Genomic DNA, 17,323 nt, shown 5'->3' on the forward strand with positions numbered 1-17,323 from the left:
GAGGCATGACAGCCAACCGCAAATGGTTATGTGGTAAGGGGGGTTGGCTTTATGCCCCCATAGGGCAGAGTCGCCATCGGTGGAAGAGGTTTCGGGGAGGCAGACCTCCATTCCCTGCAGGGAGCAACTTTCTAACAATTCACTTGCTCAACCAAGGACAAGGCTGTCCAGTGTCAGCCTCTTCAGATGCCTTTCGTACCTTCCGCTGGTGTTTAACAAAGGCCAGCCCACACGTATCTCATGTCACTCCTAGCACCTGGGAGTGGGCACTGCTCTGGTGTCACTCCACAGAGGGACCAGAGAGGGCCAGCCTCAGAAAAGGAAGTGACGTCACCAAAGTCACCCAGCTAATCTGCGTCAGCGCCGGGACTGGAACCAGACCTTCTGACTCTGGGTCTCTGTTCTTCCCTTGGATCCATAATGGGAACCACAACAAAGGCTCAGGTGACATTCCCCTGCCAGGGTGTCACAGAGAAGACTCCTGGGTTGAGAGGCCTTATCAATCCTTCCGACTCTAAAATCCAAGTCTAAAGGCAATCACAGGAGAAGGACAGGAAACAGCGGGAAGAGAGTCTTGAGGAATGAATCTCAAGAGTGACATCAGCCTCCTCAAAACCAAAATCAGTGGTTGCCAGGGGTCAGTGGGGAAGGAGAGATGAATAGGCAGAACACAGAGGATTCTTAGGGCAGTGAAACTACTCTGTCTGATACTATAACATGGATACATGTCATTATACACTTCTCCAAACCCACAGAAGGTACAACACCCAAGAGTGAACTCTAATGTAAACTATGGACTCTGGGTGACAATGACGTGTCAATGTAGGTTCATCGATTATAACAAACGTACCACTCTGGTGGGGATGTTGATAGTGGGGGAGGCTGTGCGTGTGTGTGGACAGGGGTATATTGGAACTCTCTGAACTTTCTGCTCAAATTTGATGTGAACCTAAAACTGCTCTAAGTAAATTAAATCTATTAACAAAAAAACAAAAACAGCTACAACAGGTCACCTACAACCATTTCCCCAGCCCGTGCATCAGAACTCTTTAATGTTACAACCCATTCACCTTTTAAGCTTTTGGTTCCTAAAATCAGACATAGAACATAAAACATAGAATACTGGAAGCTAGAAAGGTCCTCAGGAATAATTTGCTTCAACCTCACTGTTTCACAGATGAGGACTCCAAAAAAAGTTGCTCCTTGTTTTATTTTGTTTATTTGTTTTTCTCCAGGATATGTTAAAGATTTAAGAGATAAGCCAATGATAGTGTTTTCTAAAAGCTTAAAACAATGTTCAAAATAATAAACACAAAAAGTTCAGTCCACCTGAAAAACAAAGAAAGAGATATTCAATTAACAGTAACAAAATGAAATTAAACGATTAAGACCTAGTGCTGGTTAGGCTGTGATGAGTCAATATATTCATATATATGAATTGATCAAGACTTTTGAAGGCAGTTTGGCAATTCAAATCAACAGCCATTTTTTTAAATGTCATATTTAATACAGATTACCAAATCCTGGGAATTAATCTTGAGAAAAATGTTTTTAAAAGAGAAAGAAAACAGCAATATGTACATAAAGAACATCAAATGAATTTTAAAATAGTGACAAAAAAAGAACAGGACATAAATACTCAATTACAGAAGAATGGTTAAGCAAGTGATCCGCTCTCTGAAAAGTGTGACCATCATAAATGACAAATATGGGGACGAAGTGGCTAAATTACATGGGTTGATGATGCAATGTTATGTGAAAAGAAACAAAATACAAATCTGTATCTATGCAAGAGTTACAAATATGTAAAAAGAATATGAAAATTATGGATAAGAAGGAACAGAGAAAACCAAAAGCAACCAATGTGTTCCCACAGTAGAAATGGAGGAGAATGTCTCCTTTTATCTTTTTTTTTTTTTTTTTTTTTTGGTGAGGAGATCAGCCCTGTGCTAACATCTGCCAATCCTCCTCTTTTTTTGCTGAGGAAGACGGCCCTGGGCTAACATCTATGCCCATCTTCCTCCACTTTATATGGGACGCCGCCACAGCATGGCTTGCCAAGCAGTGCGTCGGTGCGCGCCCGGGATCCGAACCAGTGAACCCCGGGCCGCCGCAGCGGAGCGCGCGCACTTAACCGCTTGTGCCACCGGGCCGGCCCCGAGAATGTCTCCTTTTAAATGTACTTCATTGCTCTTATAATAATCATGCAGCAAATAAAAATACATTTTAAAAAGTAAGCTGGTCCGTTTGCAGCATTTAGAGGCCACATTCTTAACCAGTTTTACCTGCCATGCCTGCCCAGCAAAATAGTTTAAGAATGCCAAAGCAGAGGTGTGGCCCCTTATCAGGTCTCAGTCAGCAATTTGTTCACTCTCCCTAGAACCAGTCATCTTCCGCCCTCCCTCTGTGGTCATGTGCAATGAATGCTATGCCCTCAACTCTACACCCACCACATGCTAGAGCCATTCTCCAAGGCACCCCACTCCACGAAGATCCTCCTCACCATTCTTTGTCACTCCTACTTGTAATGTGGGATGGTCTTACATCCCAGCCCAAGTGCATTCTCCTGAGATTACTAACTTTACCTGGCCCCATCCCTCACTACCACCCTGAGGACCTTCCATTATGTCCTACCCACAGACTTTCAGTATCCAGGTACAAATTCTTCCCCATCCATCTACAGCCTAGGTCCTGGGCTGCTCAGCCCCAAGCCCCCTAACCCTTAAGAAAACCCAGGTCCAGGGGCTGGCCCCGTGGCTTCGCAGTTAAGTGCGCGCGCTCCGCTATTGGCGGCCCGAGTTCGGACCCCGGGCACGCACGGACGCACTGCTTGTCCGGCCATGCTGAGGCAGCGTCCCACGTAGAGCAACTAGAAAGGATGTGCAACTATGACATACAACTATCTACTGGGGCCTTGGGGCGAAAAAGGGAAAAAAAAAGAAATACACCCAGTTTAAAAAAAAAAAAAAAGAAAACCCAGGTCCAGAAGAGCTCACCTCAAAATCAAAGGCATATTGGTGCAATGCTCTTGGACTTTTTCTTTGTTTTCTGGTTTCTGTTTATCCACTGATTCCAAACTGCTTGCCTGGCTGCTTGCTTACTGCTACGAACTGAAGGTTTGTGCCCTCTAAAATCCACGTGGTGAAGCCCTAATCCCCAGTGTGATGGTTTTTGGAGGCAAGGTCTTCGGGAGGTAATTAGGTTTAGATGAGGTCATGAGGGTAGAGCCCCCATGATGGGATTAATGCCCTTATGAAAAGAAGACAAGACATGAGATCTCTCTCTCTATGTGCATGTGCCAAGGAAAGGCCATGTGAAGGCATAACCAGGAAGAGAGCCCTCACCAAGAACTTGACCATGCTGACACCCTAGTCTCAGGACTTTCAGCCTCCAGACCTGAGGAATAGATGTTTGTTGTTTAAGCCACCCAGTCTATGATATTTCCTTATAGCAACCCAAGCTAAGACACCCATCCACCCAACTTCCCCCTCAGAGTGCATGCTGCCTAATTTTGGCTTCTTCTATAGCATCAGATTCATCCTGGCTGAAGACTGCTCAGAAACAACTAAGAGACAACTTCCTCTTGCCAGTGGGTCCTTAAGGAATTTGCCTGTCTCTAGTCTCTCCTGAGTACAGACCTTTAATATCTCGGCTTCTCATCTCTTAGCTACTACCCCCGATAGCCCAGCATCTTGGCAATGACCTGTGCACCAGCCATATACACTGAATGCTGATGTTGCAAGCTGGGAGCAAGTTTATCCTCACATATAGCAAGCTCCTCCATAGTGGGGCCACAGGCAGAGCCAAGATGAATCTGGCTGAGACCCTGCCCTCGAAGAGTCTGAAGTCTAGGAAAAAAATTCACTGAGACAGACTATGATAACACATCTAACAGAGCCATGAAACATTAGGACAGCAAGGAACCTGCATGAAAACAGCTGATTTCAACCAGATCTGGAAAAAGAGGCAGATTTTGACACGCAAAAATGGGAACAGTCCAGATCTAGAGACAGTGTCAGCCAAAAAAATAGAAAGAGGATGGAATATACCCCAGAGCAAAAGGAACTCCTGTTTCACTGGCTCAAAGTATTTGAGAAAGGAGTCCTGAGACACGAAATGGGAAAGCAGAGCTGGGACCAAAGGCTAGATAGAGACTTTGAACTTAAAACACACGGTGACACGTCAGAGCCAAGCTTTAGGAAAATCAAATCTCTCAGGAGTAAGTACATGTCCATATTACATGTCCTTACTGATTGAATGAGGCAGTTTAACGGAGTGTTCGGACACTCTTGGGGGTTAAATTGTGTCCCCCAAAAAGATATGTTTAAGTCCTAACCCCTAGTACCTATGAACGTGACCTTATTTGGAAACTGGGTCTTTGCAAATATAGTCAAGTTAAGATGAGGTCACATGGGATCAGAGTGGGCCCTACATCCAATGGCTGGTGTATTCTTAGAGAAAGAAGGAGATTTAGAAACAGACACATAGGGCCGGCCCCGTGGCTTAGCGGTTAAGTGCGAGTGCTCCGCTGCTGGCGGCCCGGGTTCGGATCCCAGGCGCGCACTGACGCACCGCTTGTCCAGCCATGCTGGGGCAGCGTCCCACATACAGCAACTAGAAAGATGTGCAACTATGACATACAACTATTTACTGGGGCTTTGGGGGGAAAATAAATAAATTAAATTAAATTAAAAAGAAAAAAAGAAAAGAAACAGACACATAATCCCAAGAGGAGAAGACATCCTGCCATGTGAAAAAGGAGGCTGAGATTAGAATGATACTGTTACAAGCCCAGGAATGCCGGGAGCCAGCAGAAGCTGGAAAAGGCAAGAAAGGATTCTTCCCTAGAGCCTTCGGAGGGAGCACGCACGGCTCTGCCGACACCTTGATTTTGGACTTCTAGCATCCAGGACTATGAGAGAATGAATTTCTATCGTCTCAGGCCACTCAGTTTGAGACACCTTGTACAGCAGCCCTAGGAAACCAACACAGACATGAATTAAGCTTGACTTGAAAATCATCAACTCTTTAGGACCTTCAAAGAAGATGAGATAGTTCATGAAGGAGGAGGCGATCCTACAGAAAAACTGAGGTCATGAGTCACACCAATGCCTGGAACAGCGGATGTAAGACCACTGTCTAAGGGGAAAGGGGTATAAAGAGAGGGATGCAGTCAACCCTCCCAGGTCAACAACTTTCTAATGACTGAAGGTCTTGGTTCAATCCTAGCCTGAAAGCATCCATCAACAATGGCTAATCCTTCCATTGATAGTTAATCACTGGGCTTCTTGGCTGCTCCCATGGGCTTTCTCATCTTTGCTCGTTTCAGCCAGAATCCACATATTCTTTCATGGTCCTTATTGTTGAGAAGAGCACTTTGCTATTAACCCCCATGTGTAAATGGATTAAAAACAAAACAAATATGACTTAGGAAACTTAAGTTTCCACTAGTCACCACCTACCCAAAGATGAACATGTACTTAGTTAATGCAATTTTTCTTTTTTTTTGTTTTTGTGAGCAAGATTAGCCCTGAGCTAACATTCGTTGCCAATCCTCCTCTTTTTGCTGAGGAAGACTGGCCCTGGGCTAACATCCGTGCCCATCTTCCTCCACTTCATATGGGATGCCGCCACAGCATGGCTTGACAAGCGCTGCGTCGGTCCACACCAGGGATGTGAACCTGTGAACCCCAGGCCAACAAAGCAGAGCGCACGCACTTAACCGCTACGCCACTGGGCCAGCCCCCACAATTTTTCTGATTATAAAAGTAACCCCTACTCATTGTAAAATCTTTCAAAATTAGAGAAAATTATGCATAAGAAAATAAAAATTCCCCTTAACCTCAACACTAAAAGATATTTATTGTTGGTATTTTGGCTATATTTACTATTGGGACCTGATGTAATTAACAGAAATACTTTATAATTAAAGAAAAAAACTTTGAAGATGAGATATTTGAGAGGAATCACCCAGACAGACAAAGAAAATGGGAAAAAGAAAACCAGAATGCCTGAGAAAAATGGAGAAGAGTGAGCCTAGTAATCCAAGGCCATTAACTATTTTAACACTGCTAGAGGTCAGAGAGATTTTATTGAAATCAAAGGAGGAAATTCAAAGATACGAATCTCATAGCATCCTTAAATCAGCTGCAATAATACTCAGGGCATTAAACTAGTAAACTTGACTTGTCCTAATTAAGCTTTCCATTTCAGAATTCCACAAAATAACTTTTTCAAGCTAGAAAAACTGTACCTTAATACTTCCTAGAAAGACTTCCATTTTTTCCCAAATTATCGTCTTCTAGCACCCATAACACAGCAACCAAGACCATATCTTATACCCTTATAACCTGTTTCCCCAAACCCCTGTAACTCTCAGCTGTCTCGCCTGTGGGCTGGGCCCCAGCATGTCAGAGGAGCTGGCTCTGTGTGCGAATAAAGACAAAGTCCCAGCCCTCTACATTGCTAGTTGCTAGGGGGCCCATAAATTCACCTTTCCTGACTTGGATGGGATTCAGAACTGCTGTATCACAGGCTGAGAAGACATGGATTACTACAATTAAAATTCAGAGGCTGCCCTCCAGAAATAATTTTAGCCCTTCTCACTCTAAGAAGCTACGTTAACTAGTCCTGGTTTGCGTTAACTAGTCCTGGTTTGCATTAACCAGTCCTAGTTTAAAGACCATTCACTTTGATTTCTAAAGTCTTTGGCAAGAAGACTCCAGATTCCTAATACTAACCTGCAACTTTTACAAATAAAGTCCATCTGGTTTTGACTCCATTTCCTCGAAGAAAGAGAAAGTCATTTGGGGGTTTCTTAATTGAAGTGAACCGAAATCACGCAACAGGCTCCCACAAACCTTTTTCTTTAAGGTAACTTGAATGGTTTGATACAATTGGTGAAGGTTTACAGGACCAAGGTTGCAAGCAGATTCAATGCCCAAATTAAAGTAATTAACTGTCAGGGAAAAAAAAAAAAAAGAAAAAAACCACAGAGTGAATTTTTTTAATCTATTTTAAAATAATTAGATTGTTAAATTGTTTAGTTAAGTGAAACTCATAGTTATGGGGTTTTAATTTTCTAAATTACAATGAAATGTTAAAGTTCAATTGATATAACTGTAGAATTGAAATGATTATTTCTAATCACAGAGATTTCAAGATGAGATAATTATTCTAATATTCATCAAATTTCCTAAAATGTCACAGTAGATCTTCCATTGCACTTGGAATATTTTATCTGAAAATATTTTTAGTGCTTAATAAACTGCCTAAGAGGAGTAACATTATAATGTTCAGCCTGCAAATATTTTTCCTGCCATAATATCAACCACAGCAGTTTTAAGGGCTAAGGATGAGCCTTTCATGATACAGTCATTAGCAATATCCTGAAATCATTAAATGGGTGAAATTGTTCAAACACTGAGAAACACAAAACATCTGAAACTATTGTTAAATTTTTTTAAACTTGCTATCCTAAAAAAGAAAGAGACTTTATTAAATTCCAGCCAAAATAATAACCAAAATCTTAAAAATAACCAAAATAACCCAATGCCTCAGATGATTGATTATTTTTTTTTAATTTTTTTTTTATTTATTTACCTTTTTCCCCCCAAAGCCCCAGTAGAAAGTTGTATGTCACAGCTGCACATCCTTCTAGTTGCTGTATGTGGGACGCGGCCTCAGCATGGCAGGAAAAGCAGTGCATCGGTGCACGCCCGGGGTCTGAACCCGGGCCGCCAGACACGGAGCGCACGCACTTAACCGCTAAGCCACGGGGCCGGCCCATATGATTGATTATTAATCTGATAGCTCACTTCCAAATATCCAGAAAACATAAGATATTTTCTTAAGTAAAGAAGTTTAAATATATGATCTCTAATAGTGTTTGTGTCTTTTTGTGTGTGTGTGTGTGAGGAAGACTGGCTCTGAGCTAACATCCATTGCCAATCCTCCTCTTTTTGCTAAGGAAGATTAGCTCTGAGCTAACATCTGTGCCCATCTTCCTCTATTTTGTATGTGGGATGCCGCCACAACATGGCTTGATGAGCAGGGCGTAGGTCCGTGCCCAGGATCCAAACTTGCAAACCCTGGGCTGGCAAATTGGAGTGTGCAAACTTAACCACTACGCCACTGGGCCAGCCCCGTGTTTGTGTCTTTTGAATGCAGAATTTCTTAACCTCTGCACTACAGACTACGGACCAGATAATTCTTTGTTCTGGGGGACTGTCCTGTGCATTACAGGATATTAGCAACATCCCTGGCTCTACCATCTAGACACCAGATATCTCCTTGTATCTAAATAGATGCCAGGGGCCGGCCCCGTGGCTTAGCGGTTAAGTGCACGCGCTCCGCTGCTGGCGGCCCGGGTTCGGATCCCAGGCGCGCACCGACGTACCGTTTCTCCCGCCATGCTGAGGCCGCGTCCCACATACAGCAACTAGAAGGATGTGCAGCTATGACATACAACTATCTACTGGGGCTTTGGGGGGAAAATAAATAAATAAATAAAATCTTTAAATAAATAAATAAATAGATGCCAGATTACCTCCCCAGTGTGACAACTAAAAATGTCCCCAGTCATTGTCAAATGTCACCTGGCAAGCAAAGTTGCCCCCAGTTAAGAACCTCTGTCCTAATGCAAGACAACAAAAAATATCACCCAGCAGAAATTTAACACCCAAAAGCTGATACCCAAAGATGGTTCGAACTTTCAAATTACTCTGCAAATATTTCCTTCATATAGCCTTGGTAAACAAATAAGATAACTGAGTCATTCAGATGATTTTTTAAAATTAACAAAGTATTGTTCTTTTTTTAAATGTGGAATCAGAGCTTGAAAATAAAATGTTTCCAGTGCTCCTTTTCCAATCTATAAGTTTATGAAGTCATGCCAGTAGAACCGCAGAAAAGAAAATGTACAACTAGTGTACCACCTGGCTACAGGGTGAAAAGTATTGACGGAGTCATAACTAAGCAAACATTCTTTATTGATTTTCAGCTTTTAAAAAGCAAAATAGTATGCAAAAGATGTCATCAGGAAAGTGAAATGACAACCCACAGCATGGAGAAAATGTCTGCAAATCATTTATCTGATAAGGCACTTGTATCTAGAATACATAAAGAATTCTTATTATTGAATAAATAGACAGAAAAACCCAATTAAAAAATAAGCAGAGTCTGAATAGACATTTCTCCAAAGAAAATATACAATTAGCCAATGAGCATGAAACATGGAAAGATGCTCAACATCACTATTTATCAGGGAAATGCAAATCAAAACCACAAGGAAATACCCACCACTCATCCACTAGGATGGCTATAATCAAAAAGACAGATAATAACCAATGTTGGCAAGGATGTGGGGAAATTGGAATCCTCAGACACTGCTGGTGGGAATGTAAAATGATGCAGCCACTTTGGAGAACAATCTGGCAGCTCCTCAGAAAGTGAAATATGGGGCCGGCCCCACGGCTTAGCGGTTGAGTGCGCGCGCTCCACTGCTGGCGGCCCGGGTTCGGATCCCGGGCGTGCACTGACGCACCGCTTCTCGGGCCATGCTGGGGCCGCGTCCCACATGCAGCGGCTGGAAGGATGTGCAGCTATGACATGCAACAATCTACTGGGGCTTTGGGGGGAAAATAAATAAATAAAATCTTTAAAAAAAAAAAAAAAAAGAAAGTGAAATATAGAATTACCATATGACCTAGCAATTCTACTCTTAGGTATATACCAAAAAGAATTTAAAACAAGTATTCAAACAAATATTTGTAAACTAATGTCCATAGCAGTAATTACTCACAATAGCCAAAAGGTGGAACCAACCCAAATGTCCATCAACTGATGAACGGATAGGTGAAATATGGTATATCCATACAATGAAATATTACTTGGCAATAAAAAGGAATGAAGTACTGATACATGCTACAACATGGATGGCTTGAAAATATTATGCTAAATGAAAGAAGACAGTCACAATAGACCACATATTAAATTATTCCATTTACGTGTAACAGCCAGAACAGGCAAATCTATAGAGACCGAAAGTAGGTAGAGCAGTGGTTACCAGAGGCTGGAGGGAGAGATGGGGAAGGAAAGTGAGTGATAATGGGTTTCTTTTGGAGGTGATGAAAATGTTCTAAAATGGATTATGGTGATGGTTACACAACTCTGTAAATATACCAAAAACCACTGAATGGTACACTTTAAAGAACTGAATTGTATGGCATGTAAATTATCTCTTAATAAAGTTGTTATAAAAACAAAACAACCTATAGACATGGCATTGAAGACTTAATCATGCTTACAGAACCCAATCTTACCAACCCTGATGGATGACAGAAGCTGGGGTATTAACAGGGAGGAAAGACAGATCAGGACACCAATATTCTCCTTCTACAAAGGGGAGGTTAAAGGTCACTGTCATCGGTTGCAGGAACTAAATTAGAGGTCTATGTAAATAATATAAAAATTGAAGAATAATCAATATAGAACTACAAATATAATCATCAAAAGTCTAGAGAATGAAGGAAGGAGTTGAGATGCAATAAGTAAGCTTAATTGTCATTTATTATAATAGGAAGTCAATAAATAAAAGTGGTATATGCATATTATTTAGAGATATAAAGATAACCACAAAAAAAATCAACAAAAGTGACTGGAGAGGGCCGGCCCCGTGGCTTAGCGGTTAAGTGCACGCGCTCCACTGCTGGCGGCCCGGGTTCGGATCCCAGGCGCGCACCAACGCACCGCTTCTCCGACCATGCTGAGGCCGCGTCCCACATACACCAACTAGAAGGATGTGCAGCTATGACATACAACTATCTACTGGGGCTTTGAGGGAAAAAATAAATAAATAAATAAAATTATAAAAAAAAAAGTGGAGAGTACAGGAGGGGGTGGAAACAAAACACGATGGGGACAGATGACTATTGTTTTTCATAAACTCATCTGTTCTTTCAGTTTGTTAATACTATATGGAATTACTTTGCATATTGTTTTAAGAATCAAATCAAACTTGGCATTACTTGAGTTGAAGAATCTGCATGAAATGAGAGTATACTTTATATCAGAAAACATATTAAACTGATCATCATCACTGACTGAAATTGTGATTGAAGCACACCGGAGCAAAACTGACTCAAGTTTTTAGCCATAGACTGTATCCCTCTCAAGGCAGCTTAGAAATGTATGTTAGATGCTTAAGAGAACAAGGAACATGTAGAAAGCCCCTGTGTATGGCAGACAGTAAGAATCAGCATTAGAAGGTCAAAGCTTCACCATGGCAAGACCATTCGAAAGTCCTAACAACTTTGGGATCCAAAGGACATTTTGGATGAAAGAAAATACACATGGCATTCTCCCCACACAGCAGACCCCAGTTTAAACTCATTTTAAAAACCAAAAAGTGAAGGCAGAGGCCGCTCACCACCAGAACCATCAGGAAAGTACTACACATTATTTATAAAAAACATAATCAGGGTTACGACTTTGACACTTGGGACTCAGGATTGCGGCCAAACTGGGGCACTTTCGAGAATGTCAGAAGGTAGAACTAATAATGACACCAGGCAACAGGCATGACCAGAGGTGTCCCAGAGAGCATGGGGCCTGACAGGCATGGAAAGGGGGGCCCGTGGTTATCAGAACCTGGGAGGCTACAGCACACTACAGAACTCGCCCTCTGTGGCCTCACTTTCCAAGGACATCCTTGTGTCACAAGAGGAGATGGACGTGCACATTTTGCAAAAAGGACAAAAATTATCACATTACCTCAGTTAGTTGGGTCAGCTCCTATTAAGTCCAAAAAAAAACAAAATCCACATAAGGTCATGGCGAGAATAAACGCACAGTTTTGAGCCTCTAAAACAGTGCCCAAAAAGCAAGTGGGAACTAACTAATGAGTTCAAGACTCTCCTAGTCTTTCCTCCTAGGAATCTTCATTTGCCTGGAATGTGGTCAAGTGCTCTCCACCCAAGCCAGGTGATGCGGCTGGGTCAAAAGAGATCTTGTCCCCAGGATCTTAAGAAGCACTGGGGCAGTCAAGCCTCCGGCTGGAATCTCTCCCCGTCAAAAACTCCAGGAGGCCTCCAATGTGGAGGAGAAAAAGGAGGCAAAGCAGACCTCCTCCTCAGGGCCCCTCAGAGTCAATCTGTAGACCTCAGGCCCACCACCACTCCCTCTTCTGGGAAAATCCCATCCACCCCCTTTCCGTGGTCCTGACAACTCTACAGAGAGGATTCTGGGACCCATGACTCACCCTGACCTCCCCCTCCCTCGGGGATGACCTGGAAGCTTTCCAGGGCTCATTATCACCTCTGCAGAGGGCAGAGGAAACCAGGAGCAGGAACTAGAATGGATCTATGTCTACAAGGCTAGCAGCTCCTGGTCAAGGAGCGGGACGGCGGGCAGGCAGGAGAGCTGTCGGCTGGAGGCAGCCATCACAAAGGCGGCTTCTTTCTGCAGGATATCCTGTCTTCTCTGTGGCCTCAGAGAACTGTGTTTGGGGTTTTCAAGGAAAAGCAACTGAATCTCTGTAGCCAAATCTCCCATCTACTCCCCCCCATTCCAAGCCAGGCTTGGGCACCCCAGTCCACTGTCTCCCAATCACGTATTCCCTTACACACCTGCACACTAATCCTTCGGTATTTAAAAAAAATCATGCTCTATGGGGTCAGAAGCTGAAATTAAACAATGCAGGTGCTCTTTTTTTTTTAAAGCAAAGACACTCTCCCCTCCCTTTTAATTCTCCTCCTTCATGAATCCAAACTGGCCCCGGCCAGAAAATGTGCAGAATCTTTCATATTATACTTCGGTTTTGCTGGGCTCCAAAATGCTTGGTCCCCCTTCCCTCCAACTACATCCAAGTCTCCCTTTACGGACAGAAACTCCGTGACAACACAGAGATGCAAAGGGCCTTGACCCATTCTGAAAAGGAGGATGCACTGCTGAGAGAACCTTCCTCCCACAGAGTTCTCCGCTGAATCACCACTCTTTGTTTAACATCCTTTGAATGCACACAATTGACCGGCTCTTATATCATGCCCATATTGTGGACCCCGCTGGTTTCAATGAACTGAGACCCCACTGGCAATAGAATGCGAGTCTCTCAGCTCAGCCTCAGCCCGACTAGAGAGGAACCACTTCACCTAGCAAAAGAGCTCCAAGGTCTTCTAGAAAACCTCACACAAGCACGGGAGGAATCTCTCCATATCCACAGTCTAGACCTTTATGAATTTCTTAATGAGGTCCCTGGAGACCACAGGAACAGTGAAACTCTTATGCTGGAGGGGTGTGGAGGAAGGTGCCAGAGGTTGGGAAGGGGATAGAAGAGAAAAACCCACCTAAATATTAACATCTTGTAGCTCTTACACTAGAGCATTGTTTTATTTTCAAAACATTCTGTTCCTTGTGGAGTACTGCTTTATTTTTGAGTGCCTCCTGTATTTCACAATAAAAAAAAAACTTTTAAAATAAGTGATTTGGCCTACAATGATGAGAATTTTTTTGACATGGGAGTTATTACTTATATGAAACTGACTATTTAGAGATGAAATGACCTTAAGTTTGGAAATGTGAAAAACAGAAAAATTTTGCTGGGGCCTTGCAAATCTGTTTTTTCTGGTCCTGTATTGAGGGAAAAACAAAAAACAAAAGAGACACACTCAGAAACATACACTGTATCTATCTGCTTAATTTAGAAAGGAAAATGTATATGTATATATGCATGTATGTATATACACACACACACACACTCATGCCCAGTGAAACAGTGTTTTTAATAGAGGGATCTTTATCAATAAGGATCTTTCTCAACCACAAGCCTGATCCTGTGGGGTTCAGGAATCTCAAAGGACTCTGTACATTGCCCATGGGTACCAAATGCTCTCTCTGTCGTCTTCTTCTCACCCCTCCTGTAGTCTCACACAGGCAGAAGCCCCCTGCCATCACTGACTTCTAGGTGAGGTGTCCATGCAATTCCTAAGCTCTCACTTGCATTTGGAAAAGACAGGACTGGTGCTGCCTTTCCTCTCTGGTTTAGAGGGGGCGGGGAGGAGAGCTGCAAGGGGAAAGGAGAGGGAGTCTTTAGCCCAGCTCTTTGGATGAGCCTTAGAGTGGAGTTAAATTGTCAGCTAATGAGATTTCCTAACCACGTGCTCCCTTTTAAGTCTAGGCCCCCAACTGATTTGATCCCCAGACAGCAGCAGGGCACAAAGCTGCCTTCAGCATCCCTAAGGGACAGAGAATTCCCGGAACATGTGCAGGAAGGATTGAAATCATTTCTGGGAGTAGAATTTTAAACAGGTTATCATACGCATTAATTGATATCTAGCAATAACGCTACTGGCCACGAAGGTTGCAGGAGTCAGCCTCCACTTGGGGTGACCTAGGCAGGCCCAAGGAAGCAGAGTGTTCCCTGTGGGCTTCTGTGCGCACTGGCCAGACTGCAGGTCCCTCACCTAGTTTTTGTTCGTTTCTTTGTTTTGGCTGGTAAAGGCCCCTGGGGTCTACATTCAAAGGATGTGTTATCCGACCCAGCTCAATAATTTGCCCCAACCAGCAAAAGGGTGTTGAAACAGGAATTTTCCAATAACATCTTATTCCGTACCCAAGCCAGAGATTGTCTTTTCCAAACTATTTATCTGATTATGTGTTGGTGAGGAGTTTTTCTTGCTTTGGTTTTTGTTTTTCCTGTATGAAACTGGCTTCTCTCTTTGCCTATAGAAAATCAGCCATGGCGAGCTGGTGGAGCAGCGGAAAAACAAGTCAAAACACTGACAGCATTTTGAAGATATTCAATGAAATCAATTCTCTGCTTCTACCTTCCCTAGTTAGTCAGCAGCCTCCTCCTCAGGTTTATTTCTCCTCTATTCAAAGATAATTACTTAGCAACTTTGGTGTTTACCACTCAGAGACCACGTCCTTGGCGGAGCTCTTTACTGTGGGGGTATAAAAGAGCATATTCCAGACACCAGCCATTTACCAGGCTTCTGCTACAAGACACAGCTCAAATTTCACTTCTACCAGGAAGTGTTCCCTCCCTGCCTCCAGGTATCTCTTTGTTCAAACCTCCCTCCACCCGCGGGTTAAGCACTTTGCACAGCCGCCATTGGTTCCCAGGCCACCGCTTAGCACCTGGACAAGTTTCCCCTCCTCCAAACCCAGGCCTGGGCCTCAGTATAGCCTTGAGGAAGAAGGAAGGAAGAACAAATAAAACCTAGTGGAAATTCAAACACATAAAAAGGAGCTGCAAGCGATCAGACGAATATAGTTAAACCTAAGGCCAACTAAAACAAGCTGTGTTTGAAGCTCAAAACAGCAGTCCTCCTCGGGCTTCTTAAAATAAAATAGGAGCTGGGAGAGCAAAGAATGGGGGTTAGAGACACGGGGTCGGCCTCTACAACAGAGTACCTCTCACAGGGAAACACTATTCCAGCGTTTCATAGGCGGCACTCACTGTACAAAGGAGTTGATTTATACTGTCGCTTAAACCTTCCCCCCCAAACGGGGTTATTTATTAACCCCACTTTACAGACGGGAAAACTGAGACGCAGGGAGATTAAGTAGCTTGGCCTGGATCACCCAGCTTGAGTGACGCTGAGCAGGTACTGGAAACCGGGTTTGTCCGACCTCAGCGCCCAGGCTCTCAACCGCTGCTCCAGCGCAAAGTGTGCGCCAAGTCAGCACGCGTGGGTAACCCGACACAGACCGCTCCGCCTCAAGGATGCTCCCCCCACAGCTGCTCCGTGGAGCCGCGTGGGTACCACCGAAGCGAGCACGGATTGGCCAGCGTCCCCAAGGGCTCGCGCGCGTCCTTCAAGACTTGCCAGCATGCAGGAAAAGGCAGACTCGGAATCAACCTGGGCCGATCCGAGGGCAAGGGCAGAGGATGCTACTGGAAGGGAGGGGAGCGTGGCTCGGTCAGCGCCCCGACGCCCGCCAATCTGAGAGGGCCCCTGGCCGGGACACGGCGCCTCTGGGTGCTGGGGGTCTGGGGGCGCCATGGGCGGCGGCGACTGGGCGCGAAGGCACCGTCTGGGCGTCTTTTCCCTGCAGCATCTCGCCAGGAGGCCGGGGGAGGGGGCGTCACCTGACAGCACGCACCAACTTCTCCCTGCTCGGAGGGGGCGCGCGGCGGCGGCCCGGGCCGGGGGAGCGCGGCGCGCAGCTCTCACCCAATGGCGAGATCTGTAAACAAAAGCGGGCCCGACGCGGGTCCCCCGCCGGGCGGTGAGCGGCGCAGCACAGCAGCATCGAGCGGCCGAGCCCGCGAGAGGGAGAGGCGGGGTCGGGATCCGCGCGGGGACTCAACGCACAGCCCCGGGACCCCGCGCCCGGACCCGTCATTGTCTGCGCGCGCGCAGAATGCCGCTTTAAATGCCCCCTCCCAGGTCAGCCGCAGGTCCTCGGCCCTGTGTGCCGCCCCCGAGGCTCTCCGCCCCGTGTGTGTGGCCGCCGAGTGCAGCACGGATCGCCAAGGTGAGCGCCCAGGCAGCGTCGCCGAAAACCCAGGCCTGGAGGTGCCCAAGTCGGGGACGGAGACACACACACACAGGCACACGCACGCACACGCATGCCCTCCCCGAAGTTGATAAAAATCAGCCGACAAATACAAAGTGCTGCCGCCGCCGCAGGTCAGCGCTGACCTCCTGCTGCCGGGAAGACCGAATGCCGACGCCTGGACACTGTCACTTCCATTCGGCGCCGGGCACCTGGGCGCCGCGGGCGCGTCTCCCTCCTGACTGCTCCCTCGCGCGAGGGATGTCTCCTCCTGCCTCCCCTCGCCAGCTCCCCACCTCCCAAGTGTGTGAACACGAAAACAATACGAGTAAAGCCCAATCGGGGGGAGCTAGGACCCGCCGGGAGCCCCCGTGTGCGGGAGACGGGGGTCAGGACGTGCCCATCACGGGCAGAGCGGCTCCGGGCATCCTCATCGTCGACCCCCGGGACGGCTCCGGCCAGCCGGCCCGCGCCCCCCCGGCCTGCGGTACTCACCCGCGACGCTCGTCCCGGATCTCCGCGACGGGGCCGGGGACAATGCGGGGCTGCCGGGCTCCCGGGGCTGCGGGCGCCGAGGCGATCACTGCGCTGCAGAGCTGCGCGCCCGACGGCGGCGGCGCTGCTCGGCCCGGCAGCGCTCCGGCCCGCTCGCCGTCTGCCAATGGGAGGTGTCAGGGCGCCTCCGCTGGCGGCCTCGGGGGCGGGGCCGCGGGAGCCCGTGGGAAACCGAACTCCGATTGGGCCGCCTGACAATCGCTCCGCCTCCGACCGGCCAATCAAAGACGGCAGATGCAGGAGCGGGGCGTTCGGAGTTGGGCTGGAG

General features: G+C 46.0%; 1 protein-coding gene across 4 annotated transcripts in view; it reads right to left on the bottom strand.

Annotated features, from left to right (window-relative positions):
* The window catches only part of TIAM1 (TIAM Rac1 associated GEF 1), a 357,972-nt gene extending 340,856 nt beyond the window's left edge, over positions 1-17,116 (bottom strand). For all 4 annotated transcript variants that reach the window (XM_058522998.1, XM_058522997.1, XM_058523001.1 and 1 more), the window contains exon 1: positions 16,996-17,116. The gene's annotated coding sequence lies outside the window, so the exon portion shown is untranslated. The remainder of the gene's footprint in view (positions 1-16,995) is intronic.
* Between the last annotated feature and the right edge of the window lie 207 nt (positions 17,117-17,323).

Source organism: Diceros bicornis, chromosome 27 (assembly GCF_020826845.1).
Source record: "Diceros bicornis minor isolate mBicDic1 chromosome 27, mDicBic1.mat.cur, whole genome shotgun sequence".
NCBI classification, from domain to species: domain Eukaryota; kingdom Metazoa; phylum Chordata; class Mammalia; order Perissodactyla; family Rhinocerotidae; genus Diceros; species Diceros bicornis.